This window comes from Hyla sarda, chromosome 12 (genome assembly GCF_029499605.1).
Source record: "Hyla sarda isolate aHylSar1 chromosome 12, aHylSar1.hap1, whole genome shotgun sequence".
Classification (NCBI taxonomy): Eukaryota; Metazoa; Chordata; class Amphibia; order Anura; family Hylidae; genus Hyla; species Hyla sarda.
This window is the reverse complement of record NC_079200.1, coordinates 52043858-52060693: the sequence shown is the minus strand read 5'-3', so window position 1 is coordinate 52060693 and position 16836 is coordinate 52043858. Positions and strand designations below refer to the sequence as shown.

Sequence of the window (16836 nt, the reverse complement as noted above, 5' to 3'; positions counted from 1 at the left end):
GTACCTAACGCCTGACAGACTACAGGTCATCTACCCAGGAACATCCTCGGAGTGCTGGAGAGGGTGTGGTGCCAAGGGCACTTTGTTACATATCTTGTGGGCTTGCCCGAAGATTGAGGAATATTGGAGGGAGGTTGGTATAATGTTGAGGGAGATTTTTGAATGTGACATATCCATAACGCCTGCGATGGCCTTGTTGTTATTAGACATCCAAACAGTACCACCCGATTGCCGATGTCTGATGATTAAAATATTGATCTTAGCCAAGTTGGTAATCACTCGACATTGGAAATCTGCCACATCACCCCCTATTGCAGAATTGGTCGCTTTATTGAACTTTTCATATAAATGTGAGAGGGCAGTCTACTTGAACACAGGCACCATCACCAACGTGGCAAAAATGTGGGAAGCTTGGATAAAATCTCGATTTGCTCACCTTACTTCATGAATAGGATGGAGTATAAATTGCATGTTCTGTATTAAAAGGAGATAGGAAATGCTATGTTATTCAGATTCCTTGGATGAGATGTTATGAAAATTGTTTAGGCATTGTACAAAAGCCGGTGAATGACACATACTCAACTGTAGCACCTATTCTGCTTCTTCTCCCTTCTCTCCCCTCTAATACGCCTCTTTTCCCTCCTACCTTCCCTTTCCTTCACCCTCCCTTTCTCTCTCTATCACCTCCTTTGCCCTCTCCTCCTCATCTCTCCTCTCATTCCAACCCCCTAGTTATATCCCATTGTCTTGTTCGGTATACTTCATTTGCCTTCATTGTTGGCCAGTTTGCAGCAACGGTCAAAGTGGTGATTTGGATTGCGGTGTGTGCTGCTTGTTAGGTAAAACGATTGATAACTGTCATACTATGTCTTGTACGACTGCTCTCAGACACCGCGGTGCAACCATTACATACCCATTACTCCTTAAGTGATTCTAAGGCAGATTGCTTGTTTATTTCTTGTACCTTGAAAGTTTGTTTGTAAATCACTGAAAATACTTTTCAATAAAAACTATTGAAACAGAAAACTTGTGCAGAGGAAAATTGACCAGTTGCCCATAACAACCAATCAGATCGCTTCTTTCACTTTTCATTTTTAAATGTGGTGTCCCGGTACAGGACTTGGTCCTGTCCCTGTCTAAAGTCCCCTCAGCCAGAGTTCCTTCACTCTCATAGGGCACTCTTGCAGGGCTTACCCCTGGTCGCCTCATGTAAATTGTGTTCATATATATATATTTAATGTATAGGAAATATTATGTATAGGACCTTAGCAGGTCACGTGCCTTTAATTAGGATTGTACTATGGTTTAAGGACCTTACAGGGTCATGTGATGTACCCAGAGTTCACTGGGTCAGGACTTACAGGTTTGCCGGCCAATGAGCTTTGTCCAGCCTCCTTAATATATAAGGGGATGTAGTCAATCAATTCACTCTCTTAGCTCTTGCCTCTCTTAGTTTCGGACTATCAAGCAGCACAAATCTCATCAGCATCAATTCAAGTCAGCTAGGCCAAAGCCTAAGATCCAGCAGCCACTAAAACGTGAGTTACCAAAGCTCAAACTACCTAATCCTGTGTGACTACTACCAGCTAAAATATTATAATTAGTAGCACAGTGGCCTGCATCAAAGCTCATTGCTTCAGAGTCCCAGCACAACCTGTGAGGAACCTGTATCCCGGTTAACTCTAGAGAGACTGTTATGTTTGAAGACTGTTGTATAAAATCCTCAAGTAAAGTTCTTCAGTTTATTCATAAAATCTGCTGTGGATATTCCGTTATTCTCCCTACCGTTTCTTGGACGGTTGGCGGTAGGACTATTAACACTAAGGAAACCTCGCCCTGGCATCATGACATCTTAGGGTTAATACCAACAGACCCTACACTACCACTACAACACCCTAAACACAATTACTCTCTCCTGCCCACCACATAAAAATTAAAGAAACTATCCGGTTGCTATGGGCAACCACTTTTCCTCTTTACAGGTTTTGATAAATTTCCTCCAGTGGGTTTGGCAAAAATTACACAAAGATGGCGTCTTGGGAGAATAGAAATGAGGGCGCAGTTGTTGTGGTGTGTTTATTTTTATTATTTACCAAATAAACCTCAAACAAAAATTGTGTCTGTTCCTAGGCTTAGGCTGGGACTAAACGCAATCTATCTGTGGCGTTTTTCAAAGCCCACATTGCCTTATCTTTGGTGGTCTCCCCCCCCTCCCCCCCTTCCGACAGACGTCTGTCCAGGTGTTGCAAAACTACAACTCCAAGCATGCCCTGACAGCAAATGATATTACAAATACTGAGTATAAACAAATATAACACACCCACAGGGAGTAGTGTCATTTTATTTAAAAAATGCTAAAAAAAAAAATCCCTTAGGTAACAGTCATGCAGAATATGTTAAAAAGCTTTTTAGGTTTCAGCCAATCAGAGAGCAGCACTGCTCAAATAGAACTCCCAGGAGGTAACAGCGTGTCACACATGTGATGTCATAACCATTGTCCACCAGAGAGCAGCACTGAGCAGAAATAACACAGCTCCTGCTCATTCTTCATCAGTGAGGGGCCGATGCTGGACACTGTAGGCGCGCGGGAATGTGAAGTTGAATACATCACTGTGATTGGTAAGTGTCACATTGTTGTGTCCAAAAGGTCTTTAGTGCAGTTCCATGTGCATTTCTATAATAACCATGTAAATAATCTATCTTTTGTTTTCCTATCTTAGATGCACTATTTCCAGGATGTGGAGTAGCATTTCCGGACTATCAAGACGTTGTAATAAGGCACATAATTCCGGACTTACAGCAAGAAGTTGGATGAAGGCATAAACCCTCGAATCACGCACATACACAGACACTTTGCCCAAATTCTAGAGGTAACCTCCTTTAGTATGCCCAGAGGAAGGGCAATACAGTAGCCATGGATTCCCTACAGGTTTCCTCCCCTCTGGAGGTTTTTCCTGTCCTGAGTTAGTTACTGTACGCTCTTTGTGAGTGATGGAAGGTTACATAAATCCCCTACACAAACATTTTATTAATAATAAAGTTCCCCTGTTTTTAAACCGTTCTTTGACTTGTTTGACTCATTTATTTTATTTCTGTCTGTGAAAAATTGTGAATTTTTTTTTTAAGTGTCCAAAGCATGCCTCAGCAGGCATCACGTGCAAACCCCTGGGGGGGTCCTGAGAACCCCCCCACCCATGTCAGGGATCAGTTCAATTCAGACCGGCGATCTGCGGCAATTCCGGGTCATACAGGTCTCCAGTGACCGGGAAAATAAGGAGGATCGGGGGTGTCTAAGACACCCCCGATCCCCCTGAAGGCATAGGAGTAAGGTGGCAGGGGTGCCACCCCTCCTATTCCTGCTATTGGTCGGTCAGAGACGACTGACCAACAGCAGTTCGGGGGTGGGGGAGTTAGAGTTCGGTTCCCCGCTCTGTCCACCGACTTTTGTCCTGGAAGAGTGAGGAAACTGGTGGTCATCGGCGCCAGAGGTCACTTACCGGGCGGGCAGCGATGAGATATGGCTCCCTGGTGCATCTCCCTGATGCGCGATCCTATGGAAGCCAGTGAGTTGTTGCCTAGCAACATATGGAGGGCTACAGTTAGAAGACCACTATACAGTGGTCTCTAAACTGTAGTCCTTCAGATGTTGCAAAACTACAACTCCCAGCATGCCCAGACAGCTGTTTGGGCATGCTGGGATATGCAGTATTGCAAGATTTAGAGGGGCACAGTTTGGAGATCACTAAGCAGATCAGTACATGTTGAGAGTTGCAATTTTGCAAAAGCTGGAGGCACACTGGTTGGAAAATACTGAGTTAGGTAACAGAACCTAACTGAAGGTTTTCCAACCAGTGTGCCTCCAGATGTTGCAAAAGTACAACTCCCAGCATGCACTGTCTGTCAGTGCATGCTGGGAGTTGTAGTTTTGCAACAGCTGGAGGTTTGCCCCCCCCCCCCCCCCACACACACACACACACACTCACACACACACTCACACACACATGTTTTTCTCCTCTTACCACTTATGAAAAGGAAAAGTTGGGGTCTACACCAGCCTGTATGTGTAAAAAAATTAACATTTTTACACTAACATGCTGGTGTTGCCCCATACTTTTTATTTTCACAAGAGGTAAAAGGAAAAAAAGACCCCCAAAATTTGTAACACAATTTCTCCTGAGAGGGCGTAAAATGCTCTGCTGACACACAACAAGGCTCAAGAGTTAGAGTGTACTATGTACATTTGAGGCCTAAATTGGTGATTTGCACAGGGGTGGCTGATTTCATAGTGGTTCTGACATAAACGCAAAATAAATAAATAAATACCCACGTGTGACCCCATTTTGGAAACTACACCCCTCACGAAACGTATTAAGGGGTATAGTGAGTTTTAACACCCCACGGGTGCTTGACAATTTTTCATTAAAGTTGGATAAGAAAATGAAAAAAACATTTTTTTAACTAAAATGCGGGTGTTACCCTAAATTTTTCATTCCCACAAGGGAAAATGGGAAAAAAAAGGCCCCCAAAATTTGTAACCGCCTTTTCTTCTGAGTAAGAGCATGCCCCATATGTGGATGTAAAGTGCTCTGCGGGCGTACTACACTGCTCAGAAGGAAGGGAGCGCCATTGGGATTTTGGAGAGAAAATTTGTCCGGAATTGAAGGCCTCGTGTGTCTACAAAGCCCCCATAGTGCCAGAACAATGGACCCCCCCCCACATGTGACCCCATTTTGGAAACTAAACCCCTCACGGAATGAAATAAGGGGAGCAGTGAGCATTTACGCCCCACAGGTGTCTGACAGATTTTTGAAACAGTGGTCCGTAAAAATGAAAAATTAAATACCCCTTTTAGGAATTAGGAAGTGAGTGTAGGCATGCGTTAATAGGGGATAAGATTTCTAGGGGCGGAGTACCCCTTTATGGAATTAAAAAGTTAGTGTAGGCATGCCTTATAAGCAGGTAGAAAAAGAACAGTTGGGAGAAATGGCAGGATGCAAAGCAAAGTTTTGTTGGGACAGATTTTGGGTGTGTTCTCGCCCATTAAAAAATTTACTTTAGGGGGGCGTGTCTAGCCATGGTTGTATGAGGACGTGCTGCTGAGGAGCTCCTGCCTGCCGTTAGCTATTTTTGCCCTTCTTGTGCCGTGCCTATGGGGAATAGATCGAGGAACAAAAAGAAGAAGGTCTCTGGCATTCCCCCACCACTTCCCATGTCTCTCAACACTTACTTTACCCGGGCCCAGCCCTCCCGCACGGAGACCCCGCTGCCTGCTCTGATGCCCGGCGCCATCTTGGAACAGCGGAGCGGTACACGCACGGCCCCTCCGGCAGCCACGGCTCTGATACAAGGCCGCACTGAAGAGGAGTGTGCCCGCCCTCGGGATCATCACTGCTCACCTCCGGAGCGTTCCAGTGCTCCTACGGCCATCCCTTCTGAAGCGCTGCGTCCTACGGCTCCTGCCCCTGCTCTCCAGCCCTCCGGCTCTCCCAGGTCGCAAGATGGCGGCACGCAGCAGGCCCACCTTTCTGACGTGGCTCCCGCTCTGCTGGTGTGCGGTCTAGAGCCTGGACCCTCACGGAGCCAGGTAAGAGGATCCCCTGAGAGACCCCCAGCCATGGAGGTGCTTCCTGTCAGCGGTCCCCCCACATTGGACTTGCTCACAGGGGATACCCTGTTAACCCCCACGGTACCTCACCTACAGCCTCCACTAGGCCCATCCCCACCCTTCTGGATGGGCACTAAAGCTATGATGCATCTGGATGTCCCTCTCCTGAGACCCGAGGGGACTTCTCCCCCAGGGTCTCCCCAAGTACCTCCTGCCTTCCTACCGCCACCATCTCTATTACCTGCTGGCCTGGCAGCTGGGTCACCTTCCCCCCCATGGGTGTCTGACTCTTCCTGGGCTGCTGGCTCACATTCTGCCTCATCATCTCCTGCAGGGTCTGCACTAGCTGCCTCCCCTCCGGCCTCTGCACCTTCCAGCCAGGGGCCATCACCCTCGCCCCCTCCTGGCCCTCAATTGCCTCCCACACACCAGGAGGTAGCCTGCAGCTTGGATGCCACCCCACCACTTTTCCGCTCTTTATGCATTGTGATGTGGTAGTGCCTCCTGCCATTGCGGCCTCTGCTCCTATCACTCTGGCCGACCTGCAGTCGTTGGTACAGTCTCTCCCAACTAAAGATAATATCTCTACACTGACCCGACAGGTGGTCCTCGAATGCAAGCAAGAATTTGCACAACTACGTTCAGAACTTTCCTCTGTGTCCGCCAGGGTGGAGACCGTGGAGGCGGCACAGGACTCTACTTTAACCTCCCTTCAGGCTTTGCAGGCTGCAGTGAGTGGCCACACTGACCAATTGTTCCATCTTCAGCAACACTTGGATGATATTGAAAATCGTAGCCGCAGGAACAACATCAGAATCCGTGGTTTGCCAGAGGCGGTGTCATCTGAGGAGCTGTGGGAGGCCCTTCCTGCTATTTTCAATGACCTCCTAGACAGGCCTCCTGAGGCGCACATAGAGATGGACCGAGCACATAGAGCTCTGCGCCCACCGAGCTCTGACGACCGCAATCCAAGAGACGTAATCTGCCGGATACACTTTTATGCCCTGAAGGAGGACATTTTGCGACGTGCGAGAAGACGTCGACAGATCACCTACAAGGACTTCCCTGTCCAGTTGTACCCCGATCTCTCACGCCATACACTGGCCCAATGAGCTGCTTTAAGCCCCTTCTGCAGGTCCTGCATGACAGGGACTTTCCGTACCGCTGGGGTTTTCCTTTCTCCCTCACAGTGCGCAATAGGGGGCGCGTGGTGTCCCTGCGCTCTCCGGAGGATCTTCCCAGCTTTCTCAAAGCCCTGGATTTACCTGAGGTGGTGCTTCCGGAATGGCCTATGTTGCATTCCCCTCCGTTCCAACGGCCAGTCCCGCCCCCTACTTCACCTCCGGCGAGAGCCCCTCGCTCTGGACTCCCTCCTAGATACTCTCGCGGACCCTGAGTGGCCCCTCAGTCTCGCCAGTCGCAGCTGCCCTCGGTGGCTGCTGCTTCTCGTAGGGCCTCGCAACCTCCCACTTGATCTTTCCACTAGAAATGTGCTATTTAGCAGTTGATTGCTCATTTTTATTAATGTTATCTTCTGGTGCTACTGATAGTTGCCATTTGGGGATTTGGGATTATTGTATTAGAAACTGTAATGTCACTATTCTCTCCCCAGTGCCTCTAATTGTGCTTTTTGTATGTTTTTCCCCTGTTTCATCTGACTCATTTTCATTGTCCTCTAGCACTTTTGGGCTCTTTTCAGCTACTGTTACATATTCAGCAGTGTAGTGGGTTCTGTCTCTCTCGCTACCTGACTAACTTTACCCCCCTATAGGTATAGGGCTCCTGGGGACGATCTGGTCCTTGGGACTTCTTCCCTCCTTTACTACTTATTGTTCTTGTTAGTTTCAGCAGCAGTAGTCTCTTCTCTCTGTCTGTCTACTGCTTATTTCGTTACCCCTCTTTTTTCTTTTCTTTTCTTTTCTTCCTTCTCTTCTCTTTTGTTTTGTTGGTCTGTCTTGTGTAGGTGTTTGCTGCTCTTGTTGTGTACTTGTTCTCCTTTTGTGTTGCTCCTTTTTGTTTTTACCCCTTGTCTTATCCCTGTGTTTTGTTTTCCCCCCCCCTTTTTTTTTTTTATCTGACCCCCTATAATATCACCTAATTCCTGTACTAACTCTGGTTTTTTGTTTTCTCTCGGTTTCTCTGAGTTTCTCATGGCAGATCTCAATATTATTTCTTTTAATGCCAAAGGTCTCAACACCCCGGAAAAAAGGGCTCAGATCCTTCACCATTGTCACAAGCAACGGGCTCATCTGGTATGTTTTCAAGAGACACATTTTAAGGTAGGCCACACACCCTCTCTCAAACATCCACACTACACCTCCTGGTTCTATGCTGACAATCCTCTGTCCAGATCCTGTGGGGTGGCGATCGCCATTCACAAGTCTCTTCCCCATCAGGTTCTGAACTGTACGATTGCCCCGGATGCACGTTACTTTATCTTTTCTATAAGTATTGGGGGACACGAATTCACGATTCTTAATGTCTACTGCCCGAATCTCCAACAGATCCCCTTTTTGCTTGACTTTATTGATGTTTCTCTCCCGCTACTTAGGGGCACTGTTGTCTTATGTGGTGACCTTAATCTTACTTTGCGAGGAGGTAGAGGAAGAAGGACCAACGATAATCCAGGCGCTGCTAGCTCAAAAACACCGGAGGCAATGGGTTATAGATGAAAGATCCTTGAGATCTATGCAAAAAAGCATATCACCCACGATATAATCTGGGTACTGTAGTGCGAGTCGCTGCTATGCCGATGGATTGCAGGAGGAAACAAGTCGTCCTGGGAGTCAATATTAGAAGTAGAGCAGGAAAAAATCCTCAGGTATGGCGCTGCAGACTCTTGTAGACAGATGAGGCGGATGCCAAAGGTAATAGGAAAGTCCTCAGCAGGACATTTTATTTAAAAAAAACAATAAAATGGACAAGATGACGCGTTTCGAGGGTAAACCCCTCTTCATCAGATCAGCATAACATACATAGGACACATGGCAAGTTTAAATACAATGTGAACAGGCGCCAAAAACGCAAAGTGGGCGTGGCTAGAATGGTCAAAGGTCACTACAGGTGTTGCCCTTACACACCTAGCATAGAATCAACAATCATAAAAACATGAAAATATAGTAAGGAAAGGATGTACAATTGTATAGTGTGAACCATGGTAGGCTAAAGGGGTGGATGTTCTGTGATGCTGCATTGAAGCAGCGACATATATAAGTGCAGATAACGGCAGCGCTCATCCCGAGATGATTGCTAGGGACGCGTCGCTAACCACATGGGAGGCAGGGGGATAGAGCCAATCAGCGACGTACAGCTGCATTGACCCATCAGCGGACTGCGCGGTCCGGCCAATCAGCTGGCATTGCCGCGCTGTTTGCAGGAAGCGACGCGTCCCTGATGGTTGTTAGGAACGCGTTGCTATGAATGGGACGATGAAAGCGAGGCCGTCATTTACGAAGGTCGGAGTTACTAGCCCTACCCCGTGACAAAAGGAGCGGAACATGATAAATAGGCAGCGCGATTAGAACTAGAAAAACACTCATAGGGGTGGGCTAAAAGTTAAGGGCCTACAGCAGTTGCAAATGGACTGCCAGAAATAATAAAATGTAAAGAAAAAGAGGGGGGGGAATAAGGAGGGGGAGAGGAAAAGGGAGATTAATAGGAATGGATCATAGACCCATGATTATCAGATGAAGCGTGTCTAGAGAGCCATAATAAATCAGGGCATAGGGGTAACATAACCAAAATGTAAGAATATATGAGTGGTAACAGAACCATAGCTGTCTATGACAAGTATACACATAGAAGTGTAGAATAAAATAGATAAGATGGTTTTAATATAATGATAATAAAACCGGACGTAAGGGGGCAATAAATCACCAACAACCTCGTCGTAAAGAGTGTGACATATAAAGCAGAAGTACAAATGTCTATGGTAAATTAGATAAAAGAATAACAGTATATAGGAAAATACGGTAAAAAAATTGATATGAAATGAAAGTAAAGATATAAATGTAAATATTATAAATATGGATATAAATCTATATATGTATAAAATTCATGGATATAAAATCAATATTAACATAAGGGAAATCAATATAAATATAAATGTCATAAATATAAAATTTAGAGATATGGAGTAAACAAACCCATTATAAATACGCAGTGTTGGGATGTTAGTAAAACCACATAGAAGCACACGGTAAATAAGATGCAAAATATGTTAAAATGTAAACACTCGATAAATTAGTGAGTAAATATTGGACCAAAAGTATATATAACAAATATTGAGTAATTGATACAAGAGAAACAGATAACCCTGTGGACAGATAATAATAATATTGGTGAGGATTACAGGGAGCATTCAATAAGTTCATTAAGGCCTCCGGGTGCAAGAGTTTTGAGTTTATAGATCCAAAAGTTCTCTCTTTTCCTCAATGTACTGAATCTTTGCGGGTCCTCTTTTGAGATGCCTTCAATAGGTGTAACCGTAATGCATCAGAAATCTTGCTTGTGTACCTGAAGCAGGTGTCTGGAGACACTGTGTAGCAAGAAACCATGAACGGTGTTGCTACGATGTTTGTTAATTCTTTCCCGTAGGCAACGGATGGTACGGCCCACATATTGGAGTTTGCAAGGGCATTCCAGTAGATATATCACATATTGAGAGGAACAGTTTAAAAAGGTTTTGATATTAAAATGCTCGCCTGTTTTGGTGGACGTGAATTTTTTAAAGCGATTATTAATACTGGCACAACATTTACATCTTGTGATGCCACATTGATAGCAACCTATACTGGTCAAAAAATTATTAGTCTGGCCAGAAGTGGCAGCTCTTAGTCTGCTAGGGGCGACTATATTGCGTAGAGTGCGCCCACGTCTAAAAGTGACCGAGGGTTTGTGAGGTAGAATGTCACATAGGTAGGGATCTTTTAATAGGATCGGCCAGTGTTTGGATAGAATTTCCTTAACCTGCGTATGTTCCCGTGTGAAGGTGGTAATAAAATTGGAGGACCAGTCATAGTTTTTGGAATTGTTGCGTGTTGTTTTAGACAGACATTCGGCTTGTGTCTGTAAGCTGGCCTTCTTGTATGCCGACTCTATAATGGCCTTAGGATATTTCTTCGCTTTAAAGCGAGTTTTAAGAGTGTTGCTCTGTAGTTTGAAATCTTCCAAAGAAGAGCAGTTCCGTCTAATTCGCTTGAACTGACCTTACGGGATGTTAGAAATCCATTTTTTGTAATGGGAGCTAGAAAATTCCAAATAGCTATTGCTATCTACCTCCTTGGAAAAAGTGCGAGTGCTTAGTCTATTGGCTTCGTCATTAAATACAACAACAACTAGGAATTCTGCATTATCGTGAAAGATATTATGAGTAAAATGAAGTCCCCATGTGTTGGTATTAAGATCATTTAAAAACTCTTCCAGCTGTGGGGAGCTCCAAATCTGACCCACTCTGTTTTTTTCACGTGTTGTCTTCTGAGGGCTTATTGCCCCTTGCTGACATACGTCCAGTTGAACCTCCCCATCCCCGTAAGCCTTTTGAATACATACAACTAAAACATTTCTACTCTTCGGTGTCACGCTCGGCCCACCTGCATCGGGAGTTAACTCCCTTTGAGGGACTTTGCATGGCCCCCTCCTTGCCCCCCCACACCATAGGGTTTCTGTACAAATTGTTGCTTACTCAACACACCTCTTCTTTGCCCTCCTTCTGTAGCGCTTGGGAGGCGGACCTCGGCTCTCAGTTCTCCCCGGAGCAATGGCAGAAATGCTTTCACCTTTCACATAAGTCAATCATACCTAACAGATCACAAGAGACGAACTACAAAATACTCTCCTGCTGGTATAGGACTCCGGAGCAGTTGCATCGATGGTACCCGTCAGTCTCTGACCTTTGTTGGCGTTGTGGACAAGCGACTGATACGATGTTGCACATCTGGTGGGGTTGTCCCTCACTGCGTCCATTCTGGACTTCAGTACGCTCTATCACTCACGATATCACCGGTGTGACTGTTCCGGATTCCCCTGAGGCAGTCCTGCTCTTCATGTTTGACATTTCTGCTACTTCCTTCCGGAAATCTCTCTTACGCTATTTTCTGCAGGCTGCTAAGTCAGTTATTCCCTGTAAATGGAGGTCTTCCACGCCCCCGACTGTTGGGGAATGGCTTGCAGAGGTGAATTATTTTCAGCACATGGAGGAGTTAATTGCCTTGACTCCTGCAGAAAATGAAAGATGTACCAAAACGTGGTATGATTGGTCATCCTTCCAGTCTACCTCCGAGTACCGTGACCTATTGGCCTTGGGATCCTCTGTGACGCCATGACCCTTTTTTGGCTACGCTTTCTCTCGTCTGTCTTGGTAACCTTCCCGCCCTACTTCCCTTGTTGTTTCTTGTCTGTCTGTAAGACCCTTGTCTCTGTATGTTGTCATGTCTGCCTGTTTCTGTGTTTTACATACCCTCTTATTTTTCTGTTCTTCACTTTTTATCTATATCCCTCTATTCTTTCCTTTCTGAACCTTGCCGCTTTAGCATTGATGTGGTTATTACATATTCTAAGTTGGTGTTCCTTGTTGAGTATACTGATTGCTTTGACATGATGTCCTTCCTGTCTGTCTGAGTAACGGACTTTCTAGTGCTGACCGCACTTTCTGCCATGCACGGTCTTTATGACTTATTCTGTTTTTTTATCTTGCATTGAGGCCATGCTTAACACCTTGTGCCTCTGTCACTGTCGTGCCTTGTTACTGTTTTTTTGTTTATTGAAAATTATTGAAAATTAATAAAGATTTTGAATAAGAAAACAATTTACTTTAGGGGTTAAGTAGCTGATCCATCTGCAGCATCTCCCCCTACCCCCTGTAACAGGAAGCCTCTGATTGGTTGATGCAGGTGCCTTTCCCAGGCTGCAGGACCAATGAGTGCTTCCTCTTAGCTCAGGGGAGATGACATGATAGAGCAGACACTCCATGATCTCCTGGGGCTTCGCTCTGTACTGTGAGTAGTGATCACACTGAGGCTCCGTGCATCACAGGAAATCACAGAAGCAGGACACGTCAGATCCGGGACGGTTGGGAGGTAAGTCTATTATCATAATAGTAATACACATTGGGGGACATGTATGAAAACTTGTGCAGAGGAAAATTGACCAGTTGCCCATAGCAACCAATCAGATCGCTTCTTTCACTTTTCATTTTTAAATGTGGTGTCCCGGTACAGGACTTGGTCCTGTCCCTGTCTAAAGTCCCTTCAGCCAGAGTTCCTTCACTCTCATAGGGCACTTTTGCAGGGCTTACCCCTGGTCGCCTCGTGTAAATTGTGTTCATATATATATATTTAATGTATAGGAAATATTATGTATAGGACCTTAGCAGGTCACGTGCCTTTAATTAGGATTGTACTATGGTTTAAGGACCTTACAGGGTCATATGATGTACCCAGAGTTCACTGGGACAGGACTTACAGGTTTGCCGGCCAATGAGCTTTGTCCAGCCTCCTTAATATATAAGGGGCTGTAGTCAATCAATTCACTCTCTTAGCTCTTGCCTCTCTTAGTTCCGGACTATCAAGCAGCACAAATCTCATCAGCATCAATTCAAGTCAGCTAGGCCAAAGCCTAAGATCCAGCAGCCACTAAAACGTGAGTTACCAAAGCTCAAACTACCTAATCCTGTGTGACTACTACCAGCTAAAATATTATAATTAGTAGCACAGTGGCTAGCATCAAAGCTCATTGCTTCAGAGTCCCAGCACAACCTGTGAGGAACCTGTATCCCGGTTCACTCTTGAGAGACTGTTATGTTTGAAGACTGCTGTATAAAATCTTCAAGTAAAGTTCTTCAGTTTATTTATAAAATCTGCTGTGGATATTCCGTTATTCTCCCTACCGTTTCTGGGACGGTTGGCGGTAGGACTATTAACACTAAGGAAACCTCGCCCTGGCATCATGACATCTTAGGGTTAATACCAACAGACCCTACACTACCACTACAACACCCTAGACACAATTACTCTCTCCTGCCCACCACATAAAAATGAAAGAAACTATCTGGTTGCTATGGGCAACCACTTTTCCTCTTTACAGGTTTTGATAAATTTCCTCCAATGGTTTTGGCAAAAATTACACAAAGATGGCATCTTGGGAGAATAGAAATGAGGACGCAGTTGTGGTGGTGTGTTTATTTTTATTTTTTACCAAATAAACCTCAAACAAAAATTGTGTCTGTTCCTAGGCTTAGGCTGGGACTAAACACAATGTATCTGTGGCGTTTTTCAAAGCCCACATTGCCTTATCTTTGGTGGTCTCCCCCCTCCCCCCCCCCCCTTCCGACAGACGTCTGTCCAGCTGTTGCAAAACTACAACTCCAAGCATGCCCTGACAGCAAATGATATTACAAATACTGAGTATAAACAAATATAACACACCCACAGGGAGTAGTGTCATTTTATTTAAAAAATGCTTAAAAAAAATCCCTTAGGTAACAGTCATGCAGAATATGTTAAAAAGCTTTTTTAGGTTTCAGCCAATCAGAGAGCAGCACTGCTCAACTAGAACTCCCAGGAGGTAACAGCGTGTCACACATGTGATGTCATAACCATTGTCCACCAGAGAGCAGCACTGAGCAGAAATAACACAGCTCCTGCTCATTCTTCATCAGTGAGGGGCCGATGCTGGACACTGTAGGCGCGCGGGAATGTGAAGTTGAATACATCACTGTGATTGGTAAGTGTCACATTGTTGTGTCCAAAAAGGTCTTTAGTGCAGTTCCATGTGCATTTCTATAATAAACATGTAAATAATCTATCTTTTGTTTTCCTATCTTAGATGCACTATTTCCAGGATGTGGAGTAGCATTTCCGGACTATCAAGACGTTGTAATAAGGCACATATTTCCGGACTTACAGCAAGAAGTTGGATGAAGGCATAAACCCTCGAATCACGCACATACACAGACACTTTGCCCAAATTCTAGAGGTAACCTCCTTTAGTATGCCCAGAGGAAGGGCAATACAGTAGCCATGGATTCCCTACAGGTTTCCTCCCCTCTGGAGGTTTTTCCTGTCCTGAGTTAGCTACTGTACGCTCTTTGTGAGTGATGGAAGGTTACATAAATCCCCTACACAAACATTTTAATAAATAATAAAGTTCCCCTGTTTTTAAAACGTTCTTTGACTTGTTTGCTCATTTATTTTATTTCTGTCTGTGAAAAATTGTGATTTTTTTTTAAGTGTACAAAGCATGCCTCAGCAGGCATCACGCGCAAACCCCTGGGGGGGGGGGGGGGGGGTCCTGAGAACCCCCCCACCCATGTCAGGGATCAGTTCAATTCAGACCGGCGATCTGTGGCGATTCCGGGTCATACGGGTCTCCAGTGACCGGAAAATAAGGAGGATCGGGGGTGTCTAAGACACCCCCGATCCCCTGAAGGCATAGGGGTAAGGTGGAAGGGGTGCCACCCCTCCTATTCCTGCTATTGGTCGGTCAGAGACGACTGACGAATAGCAGTTCGGGGGTGGGGGAGTTAAAGTTCGGTTCCCCGTTCTGCCCACCGACTTTTGTTCTGGAAGAGAACTGAAGAAGGGAACTGGTGGTCATCGGCGCCAGAAGTCACTTACCAGGCGGGCAGCGATGAGATATGGCTCCCTGGTGCGCGATCCTATAGAAGCCAGTGAGTTGATGCCTAGCAACATATGGAGGGCTACAGTTAGAAGACAACTATACAGTGGTCTCTAAACTGTAGCCCTTCAGATGTTGCAAAACTACAACTCCCAGCATGCCCAGACAGCTGTTTGGGCATGCTGGGATATGTAGTATTGCAAGATTTAGAGGAGTACAGTTTGGAGATCACTAAGCAGATCAGTACATGTTGAGAGTTGCAATTTTGCAACAGCTGGAGGCACACTGGTTGGAAATGGAGGGGCAAGCTGTGCATAACTAGCTTGCCCCCTGACTGGTGAGCAGTTAAGGGGTTAAGAAATATACAGGCAAGGTTTTTAGCCCCCTCCCCCGCCTGTAAAAACTTGTTGTTAACTATAGTGGTATGTCCCATGGGTGGGGGGAAGGAGTGCACCAATCAGTGGTGTAATAGTTTCCCGGGCTTTCAGGGGCCCTCCCCTGGGTATTTATAGCTGTGGTGCCTCCCTTCCCCCCTCAATCTGCCCAGGACCCGGAGTTTTGACTGCTGGCTGGTATGTGTCTGCCCCTTATTTGTGGCCTGGATGGAGCAGGAGGGTGAGGGCTGGCATGCTCCCTTATGGCTGAGCTGGCCTCCCCTCCTGTTGCACCCGAGGCGGGTTTGGGAGGCTGGCGGACCTCTCACAGTCCCGCTCTCCTACCCACTATAGTCCCTGTGAGCCCTGTCCCGCCCGTTCCTTTTGCCCTCTTCCCTGCCCGTGGCCAAAGCCCTCTCCCCTGCCTGTTCCTGTATCCCTCCCTATGGGCGTGCTCCTTATGAGCATGCTCTGCTGTTTTCCTTGTCCCCCCCCCTGTCCCCCTCCGTCTCTTTTTCCTCTTTGCGGTCCCCTCCGTCTCTTCCCCCCCCCCCCCCTGGCTCTGGAGGCAGCGGCCCCTGGGGGGCTGCTGCTGTTTTAACTCCCTATGTGCAAATGGACGCTTATTAACGTCCATTTGCGCTCCTTCAGATATAATGCGCGCTCACAAGGTGAGCGCGCGTTATATCCGTGGGGTCCCGGTTGCTCTTAGCAACCAGGACCCATGCTATGCTGGACATCGCCGATCGGGTAGATGTCCGGCATTACATCTTTAGACGCGGCGATCTAAGTTCATCGCCGCATCTGGAGGTGTACTTTCAAGCATCCCGGCTGCTCAGTCGGGCTGACCAGGACAATCCCGATCTAATCGCGTTGTCCCGATCAGCTGGGACGCAGCAGGTGGGTCACTTATCTGCCTCCTGCGCGTCCGCTCGTTGATTGATTGCTCCAAGCCTTAAACCTTAAGTCAATAAAGGTCATTTAACCCTTCAATAATAAAAGTTTGGTTTGCCCCCTTTTCCCCATCCAAAAAAAATAAAAAATAAATAAATAATACAAAAAAAAATAAAAAATAAATATATATATATATATATATTTAAATAAATGGAAAAAAAATCGATAAATAAATAAATAAAAGTGTATATATGTGTATGTATGTATATATAGGTATAACTAAAAAAAAAAAAAAAAATGTAATAATAAAAAAAAAAAAAAAAAAAAAAATGTGTGTTGCAGACATGC

At 45.7% G+C, this 16836-nt stretch overlaps 1 long non-coding RNA gene across 1 annotated transcript; it reads left to right on the top strand.

Moving 5' to 3' along the window:
• The first annotated feature begins 2504 nt into the window (after positions 1 to 2504).
• On the top strand, positions 2505 to 3061 carry LOC130296858 (uncharacterized). Its single transcript, XR_008849312.1, has 2 exons — positions 2505 to 2619; positions 2721 to 3061. It is a non-coding gene; the product is annotated as an uncharacterized LOC130296858 (long non-coding RNA).
• Positions 3062 to 16836: the final 13775 nt, after the last annotated feature.